This window comes from Notolepis coatsorum (genome assembly GCF_963971535.1).
Source record: "Notolepis coatsorum genome assembly, chromosome: 13".
NCBI lineage: Eukaryota > Metazoa > Chordata > Actinopteri > Aulopiformes > Paralepididae > Notolepis > Notolepis coatsorum.
In genome coordinates this window covers 51,648,166-51,665,520 of record NC_140177.1, presented here as the reverse complement: position 1 = coordinate 51,665,520, position 17,355 = coordinate 51,648,166, and positions in this window count along the sequence as shown.

Genomic DNA, 17,355 nt, shown 5'->3' with positions numbered 1-17,355 from the left:
CTCTCTGCCTCCGTGGACCCGTGCCTCGTATTTACACTTTGCCCTTGGTGAGTTTGATATCTCATGCATCAAAAGTACTCCTGAAAATCATCAAGAACAGAATAGAACCCATAATTGAACATCAGCTCTCGGATAGCCAAATGGGTTTTCGCAAAGGAAAAGGAACAAGAGATGCAATCTGCCAACTCAGAATCATTGGTGAAAAATCGATAGACCAACAGAAGAAGCTGTATATTTGCTTCATCGATTTCACGAAGGCCTTCGACAGAGTTGAACATACAACATTGATGAGAACAATGGAAGAATTCAAAATACCAGTTTCTGACCGAAGAATAATTGCCAACTTATACTGGAGGCAGAAGGCTAATGTTAGAATAGGAAAGGAGAAATCAAGAGACTTCCCGGTGGAGAAGGGTGTAAGACAAGGATGCATCTTGTCCCCTGTACTCTTTAATATGTACAGTGAATCACTGATGAAAAAAGGTCTGAGAGGAGGGAAAGGAGTAAAACTTGGCGAAGAGAACATCACCAATATAAGATACGCGGATGACACTGCTATAGTCTGTAACTGTCAAGAAGATCTACAGGACATGATGAATAAGCTGAATGTCGAATGCAAAAACTATGGAATGTCACTAAACACAAAGAAAACTAAAGTAATGATCATTGAAAAAACACCAGGAACTGTTTGTAAAATACAGGTGGATGGAGAAAAACTTGAACAAGTGAAGGAGTACATGTACCTTGGAAGCTGGATCAGTGAAGGTGGAAGAGCTAACATGGACATTAAGAGAAGAACCGGAATTGCAAAGGGCGCATTCTGGAACCATAAAGAATTATTGAGAAGAAACATAAGTTGGAAAACGAAGACCAGGATTTTGGAAACGTATGTTATGTCAGTCTTTTCATACGGAGCAGAAGCATGGACGCTGAATGAAGAGGCAAAGAGGATGATAGACTCTTTTGAAATGTGGACACTGAGGAAGATGCTGAAGATAACATGGAAGGATAAGATCAAGAATGAGGAGGTACTGAGAAGAGCGGATATGCAAGGAGGACAGCTGCTGGAGAGGTTGAAAAAGAGAAAGATGGAGTTCTGAGAGGATCCAGCGGGGAGATGTTCAAGAAGGTGGTGATGGGGAAGGTGGATGGAAAGAGAGGAAGTGGAAGACCAAGAAGAGGCTGGGTAGACAACGTCTGTGATTGGAGTGGAGTGAGAGGCGGAGTCACGGAGTTGGAGAGAAGAAGTGGGGACAGAATGGGTTGGAGAGTGATAGGTGACCTTCGGAACGAAGAAGCCACCTAATGATGATGATGAGTTTTTGGATATCTATTTTTGATGAACTAATATCCTCGTTTTATCCTGGACTCAATACCTCCATCTGTTTTTGTGTGTTCCTTAACACTGAAGACAATACCTTCATCTGTTTTTGTGTGTTCCTTAACACTGAAGAATTGTCACTTTGTTTTGTTACCAGACTCTGTCTTGTTACTGGACTCTGCCTCGTAGATTTCTACGTTTCTATTAATGACATTCTCCGTTTTTTTTTCTCCATGAGTGGATTATTATCCCGCTGCAGAGCCGCAGAGCCCTACTCGGCTAAAAGGATTATCAAGCTGCAGAGCCGCAGAGCCCTACTCGGCTAAAGGATTCTCCTCAGATGGATTTACTTTATTGTTGCCCATTTCTGTTGTGAAATAAATACGGCCATCGTTTTTGGCTAACTCTGAACTATCTGTCTGTGTCGTGCTGTTGGGGTTGTTTACAAACCATAACAGTAATAATAATAATAATAATAATAATAATAAGCCGCTGTGTTTTTTCTTCCTTCTACCCAAGATGCACAGTTTATCAGGTGACTTCCTATATTTGGTCCGCGTTTGGTCCGATGAAGCGAACCGAGACCTATGTTTTTTGGCGAACCAGAGTTCGCGTGTTTGGTCCGCACTAGAGTTCGACTGCGCATTCACACAAACCCAAAAAAGCGGACTATCGAATTCTGGTCCGATAGTCCGGACCAAACAGCTCTGGTGTGAAAGCGACCTTAGTTACACCCTGTTACGTATTACTTTCACATGGTGGAGGGATACTTACTGTCTGTGGTGCATATTCACATTGTGGTTGTAGTGTGCTGTCACTAATTGGTGGTTGTTGATTGACACTCTTCCTTTCTGTTTTGCTTGTGTTTAAAATGGCCGCTTTATAATTTATCACAGGTGTGGTGATGAGGCACCACGCCCTACAAATGCAGAGCAGAGTGCAGGCTGCAGTTGTCAAGTCCTCACTTCACAGAGCTTGTCCTCGTCACAGCTCTCCAGCGTCTCACCTGCTCTCACTGCTTAATTGTATTTTTGGCTTGTTCTTCCTTTTGCCTATGTGCCTTATTTTTGTTATTCTGAATTATGGAGTCTGGAACACCCAGCTCCGCTTCTTTTTGTTCCCTAAATTAGTTGTGCTAATAAAAATAGTTATTTTTGATAACTCTTCTCCGTTGTCCTGTATCCACCACTTTACGTTCAAGGCCTAAAGGAGCCATATTTTAGGATTGAACGTAACATGGGGGCTCGTCCGATTTAGTAAGGGCATGGGATTGCTGAGCATTGCTCATATGTCTACACACAGCCTACAAAATGGCTTCTTCCGCAATTTGACATGCTGGAGCGCTGCGATTGCTGGGCGCACCAGGCATGTGACAAAGCAGAAGAAGAGAAGAAGCCAATCACAGCGCTCCGTCATGTCAAAATGCGGAAGAAGCCATTTTGACGCAAGGCTAGCTCAGTGATTTTTACTCGTTTATAAAAATTATTTAAAATGTTTATTAGCAACGCCAAGCTTTCAAACCACCCAGCTTTTCTGTGTGAAACCCGCGTGCAACTGTGAGTACCTTTGACATTTCTCTGTGATACATTTAGAACTAACCGTTCGTAAATAACCAGTGCTTCATGGTGCACATTAACATGGCTAGTAACGTCGGGCAAGTGACTGTGTATTAAGGCAAGGCTTGCATCACAGTCATGAAAGGGGCTACATAATCTGTATCTTTGAGATTGACAACTCTCTGAGATATGTAAGAAAGATGATAAGAAAAAAGAGGAGAAAACGGAGATACAGTACAACAGTGTAAAAACGTGAACGTGGGAGAGGGGTCAAGGATGGCCGTGGGGTGGTGACTGTGTAGATACATGTGCGTATGTGTGTGTGGATGCTCTTTTACCTCGGGGCAGCTTAAGAACTACTTGTTCATGCACTTTGTAATATTCATATCAAAAGGCATCTGCTTCCCTCAACGTTCCCTCTTCCCGCCCACATCCATGCGCCCACGTCCACTTTTTACACATAGCCCTAAAAGAAGATCCCTTCATCCTCCTTTATCGCCAAGGATAAGAAGGTCCATAATGGGTTGCAAACCATATTAGGTTCTCTTGACACATTGCATTTAAAATGTTTTGTCTGTACATAACCCACCAACTACAGTATATGTATATAAAGTAAAGTTGTTTTCTTTTTTGTTACCATTTAATGTTTATCACTTCACCCCATGCACTCTTCACCTCGTTCATTTGTATCCTGTGTACAGCCCACAGGAACGGTTGCACCTGTATATAGTCATTCCTTGTGTATATAGTATCTCTGAAGATTGTTGTGTTGTTATTCTCTTTTTCCTTGTGTAAGTACTGTGGTATATTCTTAATCAATATCTAAGGTTATTTACAGTACAATGAGGTTGTTATCTGGAAGAAGGAAAGAAGGTCATCAATGATTCAAATGGTCTTTCTCCACTGAGTGGAGAAAATAACTGTTTAGGCCAGGCAAAGTGGAACTATGGTTCAAACTCATTATTTATTTGCCTCTGGGCTCAGAGTGAATTAGAAGGTTGCTTTTCACATACATTATTCAGAGTACATTAACACATGTTTGTACAAAGGATTAATAAGGTTTGCACATCAAACCCTGCATGTACATACAACAGTCATGTTAACATCAATGAAAATAGAGAATCTACTGAGCATTTTACACATGAGTAAACCTGGTTTTTAAGATAGGCATCTTTACATGTTACTCTAACCAACCATGGGTCCATGATTTACTCACGTATAATCAGCAAACAGCATTCTCTGGTGGGAGCGGTTGAGAGAGGGAGGACGCAGTACCCCCCTGTCGGGTTTCTGGCCTGTCTCTCAAACACCGCGCTCTCTCTTAAATACTATCATTTTCCACCAATAATAACAGTCTAGTAGTACGTTTTGGTTCAATCCGGTGGGTCTTCTGGGAGGCGGTACCCAATCGATCTCCTGTGTGGGGGCTGGCTGCTGCAGCCCCCTCCTTTGCTGTGGCCTTTTCTTCACAGAGGCATGTCCCAATAAACATTTACAAGATGTATCTCCTGTGTATATGAATTTATACACTTCTAATATTATCACAGTTTTACTCTTGGCTTACATTTTGATATCAAACAGTGATAAAGAATAACTTGATACGTGTATTTTACCAGACTAAACCTTTGTAATTGAGACTTATTTTCTATATATGGTTTTCAACAAGAGTGAAGTAGCATTATTACTTAAATAACCAGTTTGACGTTCTATATGATATTCAAATCTCTTTTATCTAATACCTCAGATAGATTAATATGATCTTGTTTTATCATTCTGTAAGCACATTCTTCCTGTTCGCCAGTCTAGGCTGGTCTATGCTGAAATCTGCTAACATTAAGGTGTGACCTTTAGTCTTTGTTCTCCACTGATTACATCTGTTAGAGTGGGGGGTTTGACTGTTCCTTCTGTGGCTGTGACTTTCCAGTTCCTTTTGTTTCTAGTGGTTGACCACATTTGCTTGAGTGGGGGTTGAGAATGGCTGTCTAAATACAGTTTTCAACACCAGCGGGGGTTTCATGTGGACTCAAACTGTTTCTGTCACGCTAGTATTGCATATGGTTTTTTTGGCGAACCAGAGTTCGCGTGTTTGGTCCGCACTAGAGTTCGACTGCGCATTCACACAAACCCAAAAAAGCGGACTATCGAATTCTGGTCCGATAGTCCGGACCAAACAGCTCTGGTGTGAAAGCGACCTTAGTTACACCCTGTTACGTATTACTTTCACATGGTGGAGGGATACTTACTGTCTGTGGTGCATATTCACATTGTGGTTGTAGTGTGCTGTCACTAATTGGTGGTTGTTGATTGACACTCTTCCTTTCTGTTTTGCTTGTGTTTAAAATGGCCGCTTTATAATTTATCACAGGTGTGGTGATGAGGCACCACGCCCTACAAATGCAGAGCAGAGTGCAGGCTGCAGTTGTCAAGTCCTCACTTCACAGAGCTTGTCCTCGTCACAGCTCTCCAGCGTCTCACCTGCTCTCACTGCTTAATTGTATTTTTGGCTTGTTCTTCCTTTTGCCTATGTGCCTTATTCTTGTTATTCTGAATTATGGAGTCTGGAACACCCAGCTCCGCTTCTTTTTGTTCCCTAAATTAGTTGTGCTAATAAAAATAGTTATTTTTGATAACTCTTCTCCGTTGTCCTGTATCCACCACTTTACGTTCAAGGCCTAAAGGAGCCATATTTTAGGATTGAACGTAACATGGGGGCTCGTCCGATTTAGTAAGGGCATGGGATTGCTGAGCATTGCTCATATGTCTACACACAGCCTACAAAATGGCTTCTTCCGCAATTTGACATGCTGGAGCGCTGCGATTGCTGGGCGCACCAGGCATGTGACAAAGCAGAAGAAGAGAAGAAGCCAATCACAGCGCTCCGTCATGTCAAAATGCGGAAGAAGCCATTTTGACGCAAGGCTAGCTCAGTGATTTTTACTCGTTTATAAAAATTATTTAAAATGTTTATTAGCAACGCCAAGCTTTCAAACCACCCAGCTTTTCTGTGTGAAACCCGCGTGCAACTGTGAGTACCTTTGACATTTCTCTGTGATACATTTAGAACTAACCGTTCGTAAATAACCAGTGCTTCATGGTGCACATTAACATGGCTAGTAACGTCGGGCAAGTGACTGTGTATTAAGGCAAGGCTTGCATCACAGTCATGAAAGGGGCTACATAATCTGTATCTTTGAGATTGACAACTCTCTGAGATATGTAAGAAAGATGATAAGAAAAAAGAGGAGAAAACGGAGATACAGTACAACAGTGTAAAAACGTGAACGTGGGAGAGGGGTCAAGGATGGCCGTGGGGTGGTGACTGTGTAGATACATGTGCGTATGTGTGTGTGGATGCTCTTTTACCTCGGGGCAGCTTAAGAACTACTTGTTCATGCACTTTGTAATATTCATATCAAAAGGCATCTGCTTCCCTCAACGTTCCCTCTTCCCGCCCACATCCATGCGCACACCCACAATATACATATGGTTTCTCTAATTATAGACATATGGATTATGAAATACAGTCAATGTTACCACATTCCTCACTTTGGCAATTACTATTGTCATAACCAGTACATTGACTTGATTTCTATACATACTAACCATACAACATTTTTCACATTAAACATAAAAATCATAAATTTTTTCCAATTTTTTTTCTCAATTTTCTCATTATTCTTTGGTACATATCATCAATGAGCTTTTGCTCATCAAGGCTCATAGCCAGAGGCCTATTTTTTAAACAACAACTTTGGATTTGTTAAAAACAATTAAAATAAAAATGTAATCTAAAAATCACACATTTAACACCCAGTATTCTTAATCTACAGAAAAGTTTGTTCCCACACTCTTTAGATGATCTGGTTGAGAGAAAACACACATTAGCATCACAATATTCATTTTTCATTCATTTCTTTCTCCTGTTAATTCTTCTTAAACAATAGTTCAATCACATCTTGCATAATTCATCAATTGGCTCTCCCTAACCCTAACCCTAACCCTTTATGACCACATCACGGTCATAACCTTACCACCTTGGTCTCCACAGCTTCAGTTCGGGCGGGGAAAACAGACACCCAAAAAAAATTATTTCACTATCCATCCTCACTTTGACCCTAATCTATCTATGTGTATGTCCTTACCCTGCGTTGTGTTAATCTATCTGCCCTTTGTCTGTGCCTCCTATCAAATCACATGTGCACAAAACAAAGACCATCAGTATCTGTTCAGTCATTCCCCTGTTCCCTACAGTCCAACCAAACATCATAATTCCTCTGAGAATCTTGTCCACTAGTGATGTGACGATTCATCGATTTGCATCGGTGCGCCGGCATACACGTTCACGATGCGCGTGCACCGGTGGAATACGTGCGCACCGGCTAGAACTCAGGTTGAACTCGTGATGCATCTTGTTGTAGCGTCTTTGCGTCGGTCAAAACCGATGCATTAATATAATTTCCTCTCATCCACTTCTGTCAGCAGTGCACTGTGACTGCACACAGCTGATACTATACTACTAATACAGAAGGCGAGAGCCGCGTCACAGTTAACAACAACAAACAGTGGAAGTCGAGGACATGAATAGAATTGGGCTTCCTCTGGCTAACGCCAGTTAGCCGTTCAGCTAACGCTAAACTAAACTACAGTGTCTAACTAACTAACTAACGCAACACCAGTTCCATTAGTGAGGAGGGGGGGGGGGGGGGTATATTGAAGACGCTTGACAACAGGTTCAAAGATAACTTCACATTTATTGGCTATTGGTTTCTTTATATCGCTTCATGCAGCAGGCTATCCAGGCTCTGTGTGTTCTGTTGACATCCGATCCTAGCCTAGTGTGTGACATCATCAACTACGCGACTCAGACGGGCTCTCTCTCTCTCTCTCTCTCTCTCTCTCGCTCTCTCTCTCTCTCTCTCTCTCTCCCTCTCTCTCTCTCTCTCTCTCTCTCTGTTCAATGATTTAACGTGGCCGAACGTTACAATATAAATACTAATTGGATAGTTGATGATAAACATTTAATTTCATTATCTGAAATATTATAAAATCATTTAAGTCTGCTATAAGCCATTATCCCGTTGTGTATGATTATTATTGTCTCACAGTAGTACATTGTGTGTGTGTTTTTAGCTAAAGTGGATAGAAAAGACAGTTTATGCAAAAGTCTTCTTAGGCACCCAAGAGTTTTTATATAAATTGTCTTACAGTAGATTATTTTATTTTTAATAATAATATAAGCTGCATATAAGGAATACAACCAAATCCTCTGTCATACCATAAAATTGTATCATTATTTTGCATCGTGTTGAATCGCATCGTATCGCCCCGAATCGCATTATGTTGAATCAAATCGTATCGAATCGTATCGTATCGTATCTCAACAGGGGGTGAATCGTATCGCATCGCCCGGTCCTTCAAATGTATCGTTAATGTATCGTATCGTTGGCACCGTATCGAGATGCGCATCGCATCGGCCTCAGTGAGGAGATGCACATCCCTATTGTCCACACATTTCCTGCTCAGCCCTCAGACCGGCTCCGCCCCCCCCCCTCCTTAGTGCCAGGTCACATGCCCCAGGTCTAGTCATCTATTATCCCATGACAACCTGTCGTCAGACGATTCTTTTAGCCTGGACATTTCTCCAAACCACATCTGTTCAGTTATTACAACCTGCCCCCCCCCCCCCCCCCCCTTTATGGGGTTCTATAGCGGGCGGGGTCAAATGCATACAAGAATCCTCTCACCACAATTTGGTAATTGCCCACCATTGGACTGAAGAGAAACAGGGAAACATTGAAGTTCTACGTTACCGTGCCGCATATTCTAATGTGATGTATTCCACGCGTCCTCTGAGTTGATCTGCATTTCCCCCCTCGACTGAGCTGTGAAGAGACAAAGCACAATGCACATTCTTTTACACAATATTTCAACATACTTGTTTGAGAAGCCATCTTGATAATCCACACAAATGTGACGGAACTACTTAGCTTTCTTTTTTTTTACATCCTGTTCCGACGTATTTCAGCCTTCACCAGTTCTCTCTCCTCTCACCCAGACCATGAAAAAATAGATTTTAAACACAAAAGAAAAAGGAATTTAAACAAAGTCCTACACTCCAATAAACACACACCACTCTGTTGTGGCATCCACACTCATGAAGTATCCATGCATACTTAAAAACATTAAAGTAATAAAAATAACAAGCTTCAAACACCACATGCACTCATCCTTATCCCTCCTGCTGCAATTCTCACACACACACACTCCACACCTCACTCAAATGGAACAATCAGTCATGCCCTAATCTGACACCTCTGATTCCAGTATTCTCTATTCTACTGCAGTCTACAGGCTCCATTCAAACGCATTTCAGTCCACACAATCAAAGATTAAAACAGAAAGGAAATCTAATTTTTTTTATTCAATACCCCATCCATACAAAACATTCAAAAGAAATCAAATCAAATGAAAGCAATAAAACAAAATTACCACCGCTTTTAAAATAAAAAATAAACCTTGTCATTCAACCAAATGATATGAAACAAAATAAACTCCTTTCATTCAATATCTCACAGCCTCAATCACCCACTGAAAAGAAAAAAACACCTGGCACACAATCATCCACAGATTTACTTTAGTGAAACATTCACAAAGAAAAAACATTCACGCCTGCTTCACTCCTGCATCAAAAACCTGTCATTCAACACACAACATAACTCATTAATCATCATTCAGGTCCACAGACAATGTTAGTTGTTTCTCCCTTACCTGCTCCTAACTCAATCTACACTCATTTCAGGCTAACACAATCTACACTTACATCTGCACTACAGTCTCCTTACTGTATTTCTACTCTCATTCCTACGAAAGGTCTAGTACCCTTTCTCAACCTGAAGTCACTCCGGCCTACTAGAACTGCGATAACCTCAGGCTATTCCTTCAATCAAATAGTTAGCCATTTCAATGTCATAACTACATCGAAACTGACTCCTATTCTAATTTCTTTGCTCACTCCTCCCTCAGCTGTTCCTCCTGAATTAGTCGCCAACTGTCTCTACTTCCTGTCACCCTCTATGGCCAGCATGCTCCCTTTGATCATGTATTGTCACCATACAATGCCACATGCAAGCCCCTTGAGGGTTTTTAGGCAATTCTCCTACACATCCCTTGTGGATTATATTGTATTATATATGTAATTGTTTTTATATGTGTAAATAAACAAACAAACAAACAAACAAACTTTGACTGTTCTCTCCTATCTTCACCTGTGACCTGTATCAGTGATCATACACAACAGGCGTTACCATCCCCCCTTGGCTTCCCCGTGACCTACACATACAGTCTCCCCTGAGGCCCTGTTGGCCCTTGGGCATACAAGGCCCTATCATTTCCTGTAATCAACAAAGGGTTATACACACATTTCATCCCCCCAGAGGCAAGCCGCCCTCAGGTTTTGAATTAATCACACATTCCTACACTTCTAGGGAGAAGGCTAACCCCCCCCCAGAGCCAAATTAACATATAGTTGCCTGTTTCAGTCAAACCTACAGACAATAACACTAATCTTAACCACAACTTATGTAAACAGACAACACAATCATTATCAAAAAATTGTCATTGCAGCAATAAAAGTGTATCCCAACACAGCAAGCCTCCATCAATAAATTATAATTCCCTATGATTCAAGGACTTGCAACCAATCTTAATATAAAACATCAGCCTATGTAAACCAATTGTGTATTAAAGATTTAACAATCTAAAACAAGCATAAACACAATCTCAAAACAATTGCACTCTAAACAGATTAAAAATTTGCAATATAACACAACAATATTCATGCATACTACACATATAAGCATTTTATCAACAGCCACCCCTTAGCAATAAAACATTATTAGTGGTTAGTTCCAACATGCTAAGACTCAAAAAACTGTAAACAGGATTTTCTGGGAATGTTAACTCTGTACATATGTGACATGTGATTCTACTGCAAATGTATTAATTAAATATAATGCAAGCAATATGTCTTTTTCAGTATAGAGCGCTTTCCTAACTCAGCCTGTAGCTTCTCTCACACCCCACTTGGTCAAGAATATACACTTGTGTAACATAATAGTGCTATTCCCAAACCAGGAGGTGATGTTGCCAGTCAGGATGCTCTCTATTGTGCATGAGTAGAAGTTCTTAAGGATCTTCTGCTCCAGTAGCACACCATGTTACCGCGCTGCATCGCGGGACTCCGTGCTGCGTCACGGATCTGGTTGACTCCGAGTTCGATTCCCGGACTCGCCGTCATTTGCCGAATGTCTCCCCCTGCTCTCTCTCCCGTTTCACCCTACAACTGTCGGTCATGCTTGACCAGAAAAGCGATAAACGCTAAAAAATAAAGTTTAAAAAAAAATAAAAAATAAAAACTGTTCACTCTCTCAACCGGTGCCCCGTCGATGCTGAGGGGGCTGTAGTCCCTGACCCCCGACCTCCTAAAGTCCACAATCATCTTTTTTGTTTTGCTGACATTCAGGGAGAGGCAGTTCTCCTGACACCACCGTGACAGATTCTTTACCTCTTCCAGGTAGGCCCTCTCATCGTTGGCAGAGATCAGGCCCACCACTACTGTGTCGTCAGGAAATTTGATGATTGTGTTGTTGTTCCACTGTGCCACACAGTCGTGTGTGTACAGCGAGTAGAGGAGGGGACTCAGAACACAGCCCTGGGGGGCCCCTATGTTGAGCGTGATGGATGAGGAGGTGCAGTTTCCTGCTCTCACCACCTGGGGTCTACCCGTCAGGAAGTCCAAGACCCACTGGCAGAGGTCATAGTTCAAGCCCAGGTCCCTGAGCTTGGCTATGAGTTTGGAGGGGACTATGGTATTGAATGCTGAGATGTAGTCGATGAACAGCATTCTCACATAGTTCCCCTGCCTCTTGTCCAGGTGTGATGCTGCTGTGTGCAGCACATGGGCTATGGCGTCCTCCGTGGACCTGTTGGGGCGATATGCAAATTGCAGGGGGTCCAGGTTGATGGGGAGGGAGGAACAGATGTAGCCACTCACTAGCTTCTCAAAGCACTTCATGGCTATTGAGGTGAGAGCTACAGGGCGGTAGTCGTTGAAGCAAGACAGGTGGGGATGACAGCCTGTTATTATTTTTTTTTTTTTATTGATCTTTTTCCCCCTCCATTTTCCTCCGATTTTCTCCCATCCCAATGTTAGTCGTATGCCAATTCCCAGTCCCTTCCTGGTCGCTGCGCACTTACCCCCCACAGTCAGATCATCTGGGAGAGTGGAGGCTACCACGTGCTTCCTCCGACACACGTCCAGCCAATCACCGCTTCTTTTCACCTGGCAGCGCGGATTCTCATCGAGAGGGCGTAGCGTGTGGGAGGATCACACTATCCCCCTCAAGTCCTATCCACGCTTAGCAGGCGCCCCGACCGAACTGTAGGAGTCGCTGTTTACAACAACCCGGACCCACCCCGCCAGCTTCTCCCACCCTCTAATACAGCCAATTGTATTAGTGCAGACGGCCAGCCAAGCTGGTGACAACCCCGGAGCTGTGAGCTGGATTCGAACAGGCGAATCCAGCTCACAGCTCCGGGGTTGGTGACGAACGCAATCTCCGCTCAGCCACCTAACCGCCTACGATGACAGCCTGTTCTAAGGACAGGTTAAATATGTCAGTGAATACCGGGGCCAGTTGGTTGGCACATATTTTTAGGACGCTGACGGGGATGCCGTCCGGTCCTGCTGCTTTCCTGATATTCACTTTCTTAAAGGTCCTCCTCACCTCATGTTCTGTTAACCTGAACACTGAGTCTCCATCGGCAGTGGAGTTGTCAACTCTGCACCCTAGGCTTACACACACAATATGGGAAAACGTCCAGAATCACACTATCTATGAACGCGCGTTGAGATTGAAGCGCTAGTTCCAGAAGGTGCTCTCTATTGTGCATGAGTAGAAGTTCTTAAGGATCTTCTGACTCACTTGGAACTTCCTTAGGCGCCTTAAGGAAGTAGAGGCGTTGCTGTGCCTTCTTGATAACACTGTCAATGTGTGTGGTCCATGTCAAGTCCTCGGATATGTGGACTCCGAGGTACTTAAAACTGTTCACTCTCTCAACCGGTGCCCCGTCGATGCTGAGGGGGCTGTAGTCCCTGACCCCCGACCTCCTAAAGTCCACAATCATCTCTTTTGTTGAGAGAGAGAGACCCCTCGTTCCACGTCTTGGCTTTCCTCGCGGTGAGGGTCTTAATAGGGGGAAAAACCCTCATTGGATCGGTGGCGACCGCCATGTCTGGCAGGAGGAACCAGGGGTCAGTGGGCGAGAACTCTCCGTGGAAAACTAGAGGGGAACCAGACGTGTCCCAAGTAACCACTACCACCACCACCACCACCAGCACGGATTCTGATTTCCGACAAATATTGACGGTTGCTTTTAGTAGAAACTGCCCGAAAGGAAATGTCTAAAAAGGAAAATGGTTAATTTCTGTTTTATACCATTTTGAAAAACTCTCGTTTTTTGAAAGTTTCAGGAGGTGCTCTCTATTGTGGATAAGCTGGTCAGGAAGGCCAGCAGCGTGGTTGGGGTTGAGCTGGACTCTCTAGCGAGGGTGGCGGAGAGGAGGAGCCTCGCTAAGCTCCAGGCCATCAGGGAAAACCCCACCCATCCACTATACACAGACTTGGCTGACAGGAGGAGCATGTTCAGTGCTAGGCTCACACTACCCAAATGCAGCACTGAACGGCACAGGAAGTCCTTCATTCCAACAGCCATCAGACTATATAATGCATCACTGTGCCTCACTGCATCACTGAGCACAGAGCGGCAGCTCAATAGTGGCAGGAGGACGCGACTAGCGGCCTCCAGGCTCCACAACAGGGGGCAGCGACGGCTGCCAGACATTGATCTAGGTCTTATTGGAACCCAAGGAGGACAATACACTACCTAAAGCATACTGCACCTAGTTACACTGAATACTGGAATATATATTTCATATTTCATTTAGTTAGATTTAAATTATAATTATATTGACCAAATTGTTTACCCCATGCTCAGTATGCTCAGTATATTCTTACTGTATTTATTTCTGTATATTTTATTTCATTTCATTTTATCCTATTTTATTTTACTCTACTCTTATCCTAGGCAACTTGATTTGATTTGTGTTATTATTCTAATTTGTGACCGGTCCTGTCTAAATGTTTAAATGTTGAGCGATTTGCAGTGTCTAATTTCCCACAGGATAATAAAAGTATTTCTATTCTATTCTATTCTATCTATTCTATTCTAAAAAAAATATTAAGATTCTGTGATAATCGCCCTTTAGTGGAATACACTGGAATACACAAAAAAAATGTGGAAGCAGGGGAGCTCCAGTAGCTCACCGCGTATCTCGGCGCTACTTCGGCATCGGGGACAACCGTGCGCGTCACGGATCTGGGGTACACGAGTTCGACTCCCGGACTCGCCGTATTTTCTCAGAGTGTCTTCCCCTGATCTATATCCCATTCAACCTGTTTCTGTCGGTCACGCTTGACCAGAAAAAGCGATAAACGCTAAAAAGAACCAGCTGTCTGGTCAAAGTTAAAAAAAACAAAAAAAAATGTGGAAGCAGGATTTCCCCCCCGCATGCATTTCATTCAATCCAATCCAAAGGGGTGCAGTACCACATGGAGAGACGATAGGGGGCGGTATTTTCCCAATGGAGCTCAGAGAGTTTCCAGTGGTAACGTGAGGCTAGATTGATGAAATATGAATGGAAATCACTAATAAAAAAAACAAGATCTCTCGTCGTTGGCACTCAACGGTCGGCATGAACTAACGAGAAATCTTGTCGTTGGCACTCAAAGTGTTAAGACATCTTACCCACGCGTTGGGGAATCAGAGTGAACTTGTCGTTAATTCTGTCTCAGTCGGTTCCAAGATGGTTTCCCTAAGAGAAGTCTTTGGAAAATATTGGTGAATGAGACCCATTGTTGTTTGCTCTGTGAGAGAGAGAGAGTATAAATGTGTGGCTGCTGCCTGGTGGTGATTTGCGCTCTACTGAGAACATCTTTCTAGTAAGATATGAATAATTCTAGTGGAAGGGTCCCTCTGCCCTCTGGCATGACTTTTTGGTTAAAGGGGAACTCCACTTTTTTTGGAAATTAGCTTATTTAACATCTTCCCTGGAGTTAGACAAGAAGATGCATACCTTTTTTGTCTCTGTGCGTGCATTTTAGCTTTGGGAATAGACGCTCCGTTAGCATAGCTTAGCTTCATCACTGGAAGTGAGGCAGGACAGTAGCCTTACAGTGCCTTACAGTGTATTGCAAGGTCTGACATTGACCAAACTTGATATGCATGACCTTGGTGGGCTCTAGGTCAACTCCTGAAAAGGGGGTCAATGTCAGACCTTGCAATCAAAAGTTAGGGGGCGCACTGAAATTATGGCAAGGGTTATTAGCCCCCTAACTTTTGATTGCAAAGTCTGACATTGACCCCCTTTTCAGGAGTTGACCTAGAGCCCACCAAGGTCATGCATATCAAGTTTGGTCAATGTCAGACCTTGCAATACACTGTAAGGCACTGTAAGGCTACTGTCCTGCCTCACTTCCAGTGATGAAGCTAAGCTATGCTAACGGAGCGTCTATTCCCAAAGCTAAAATGCACGCACAGAGACAAAAAAGGTATGCATCTTCTTGTCTAACTCCAGGGAAGATGTTAAATAAGCTAGTTTCCAAAAAAAGTGGAGTTCCCCTTTAAATAAAAATACTGAAAGTGCACTGCTTCAGACAGGAAATAGCTACCAGCAATGTCTAGTGCAAAACTTGATTTCGACTTCTTAATCAGAAAAGGACCGAGAGACCTAGATACATGGGCAACCTTTAATGGAGATGGGCAAAATGTTGCCTTCAGGAGAAATGGGTATTGTTAAATGGGATAAAATTATTTGGGATGACATACTGTAAAAAAAGAAAAGAAAAAAGAGTCCCAAATTGACGCCTGTTGCCTTTTACGTGTTTTGACAAATAAAGGCAGGCCTCAATTAGAAGCCTGGTCTCCATTAATTGTTTATCTGGTTGCCATTGACGCTGCAGAGCAGTTTTATTCCCCCCCCCCGCTGTACTTTTAACCCTTTCACTACCACACTACAGAAGGTTAACCCTTTCACTACCACACTACAGAAACCGTCTGTAGTGTGGTAGTGAAAGGGTTAACCCTTTGTTGTGTAGCCAGGGGTGTAGCTCCAGATTCTGGGCCCCATGAAAGAATGTATTTGTAGGCCCCCAGTGAATGCGAGCGCGCGTAAGCGCGCAAGCGGAATTTTTTTTGGGAAATTTTTTTATTGATGATAACGCATAATATGGTTTTTACCTATACATTCGTATCAGCAGTTCAGCACCTGCACTGTTGGTGGGTGAGCCTAGTAAAGGATGTCGCATTGCGTTCATCTTCAATGAATGGACCAATGCAATAGTCTACCAAAGCCCCCCCTCTCTCTCTATATATCTCTCACACACACACACACACACACACACACACACACACACACACACACACACACACACACACACACACACACACACACACACACACACACACACACACACACACACACACACACACACACACACACACACACACACACACACACACACACACACTTCAGAAACAAACATAGTATCAATGAGAGCATCAATAATACACCTGAGTGATGTCTAGTAAAAAACATTTTTTTTTTGGGGCCCCCCCCCCAGTGCTGGGCCCTTGGAATCATCCTAAGCTACCCCCCCCCCAGCTACGCCCCTGTGTGTAGCAGTGAAAGGGTTAACCTTCTGTATTGTCGCAGTGAAAGGGGTTAACCCTTTGGTAGTGAAAGGGTTAATGTACATGTTATGTGGATTTCATTTGGGCGGTCATCATCATCAGGTGGCTTCTTCGTTCCGAAGGTTGCCTATCACTCTCCAACCCATTCTGTCCCCACTTCTCTCCAACTCTGTGACTCCGCCTTTCACGCCGCTCCAATCACAGACGTCGTCTACCCAGCCTCTTCTTGGTCTTCCACTTCCTCTCCTTCCATTCACCTTCCCCATCACCACCTTCTTGAACATCTCCCCGCTGGATCCTCTCAGAACGTGCCCACACAACTCCATCTTTCTCTTTTTCAACCTCTCCAGTAGCTGTCCTCCTTGCATACCCGCTCTTCTCAGTACCTCGTCATTCTTGATCTTATCCTTCCATGTTATCTTCAGCATCTTCCTCGGCGTCCACATTTCAAAAGAGTCTATCATCCTCTTTGCCTCTTCATTCAGCGTCCATGCTTCTGCTCCGTATGAAAAGACTGACATAACATACGTTTCCAAAATCCTGGGCCCTCATTCATCAACGTGGCGTAGAAAATGTTCTATTTCCACACGTAAGCACAGAATTTAGAATCAGTGCACGCACAAAAAAAACGGGATTTACCACACGTGCGTACGCAGGTTCTACGCACAC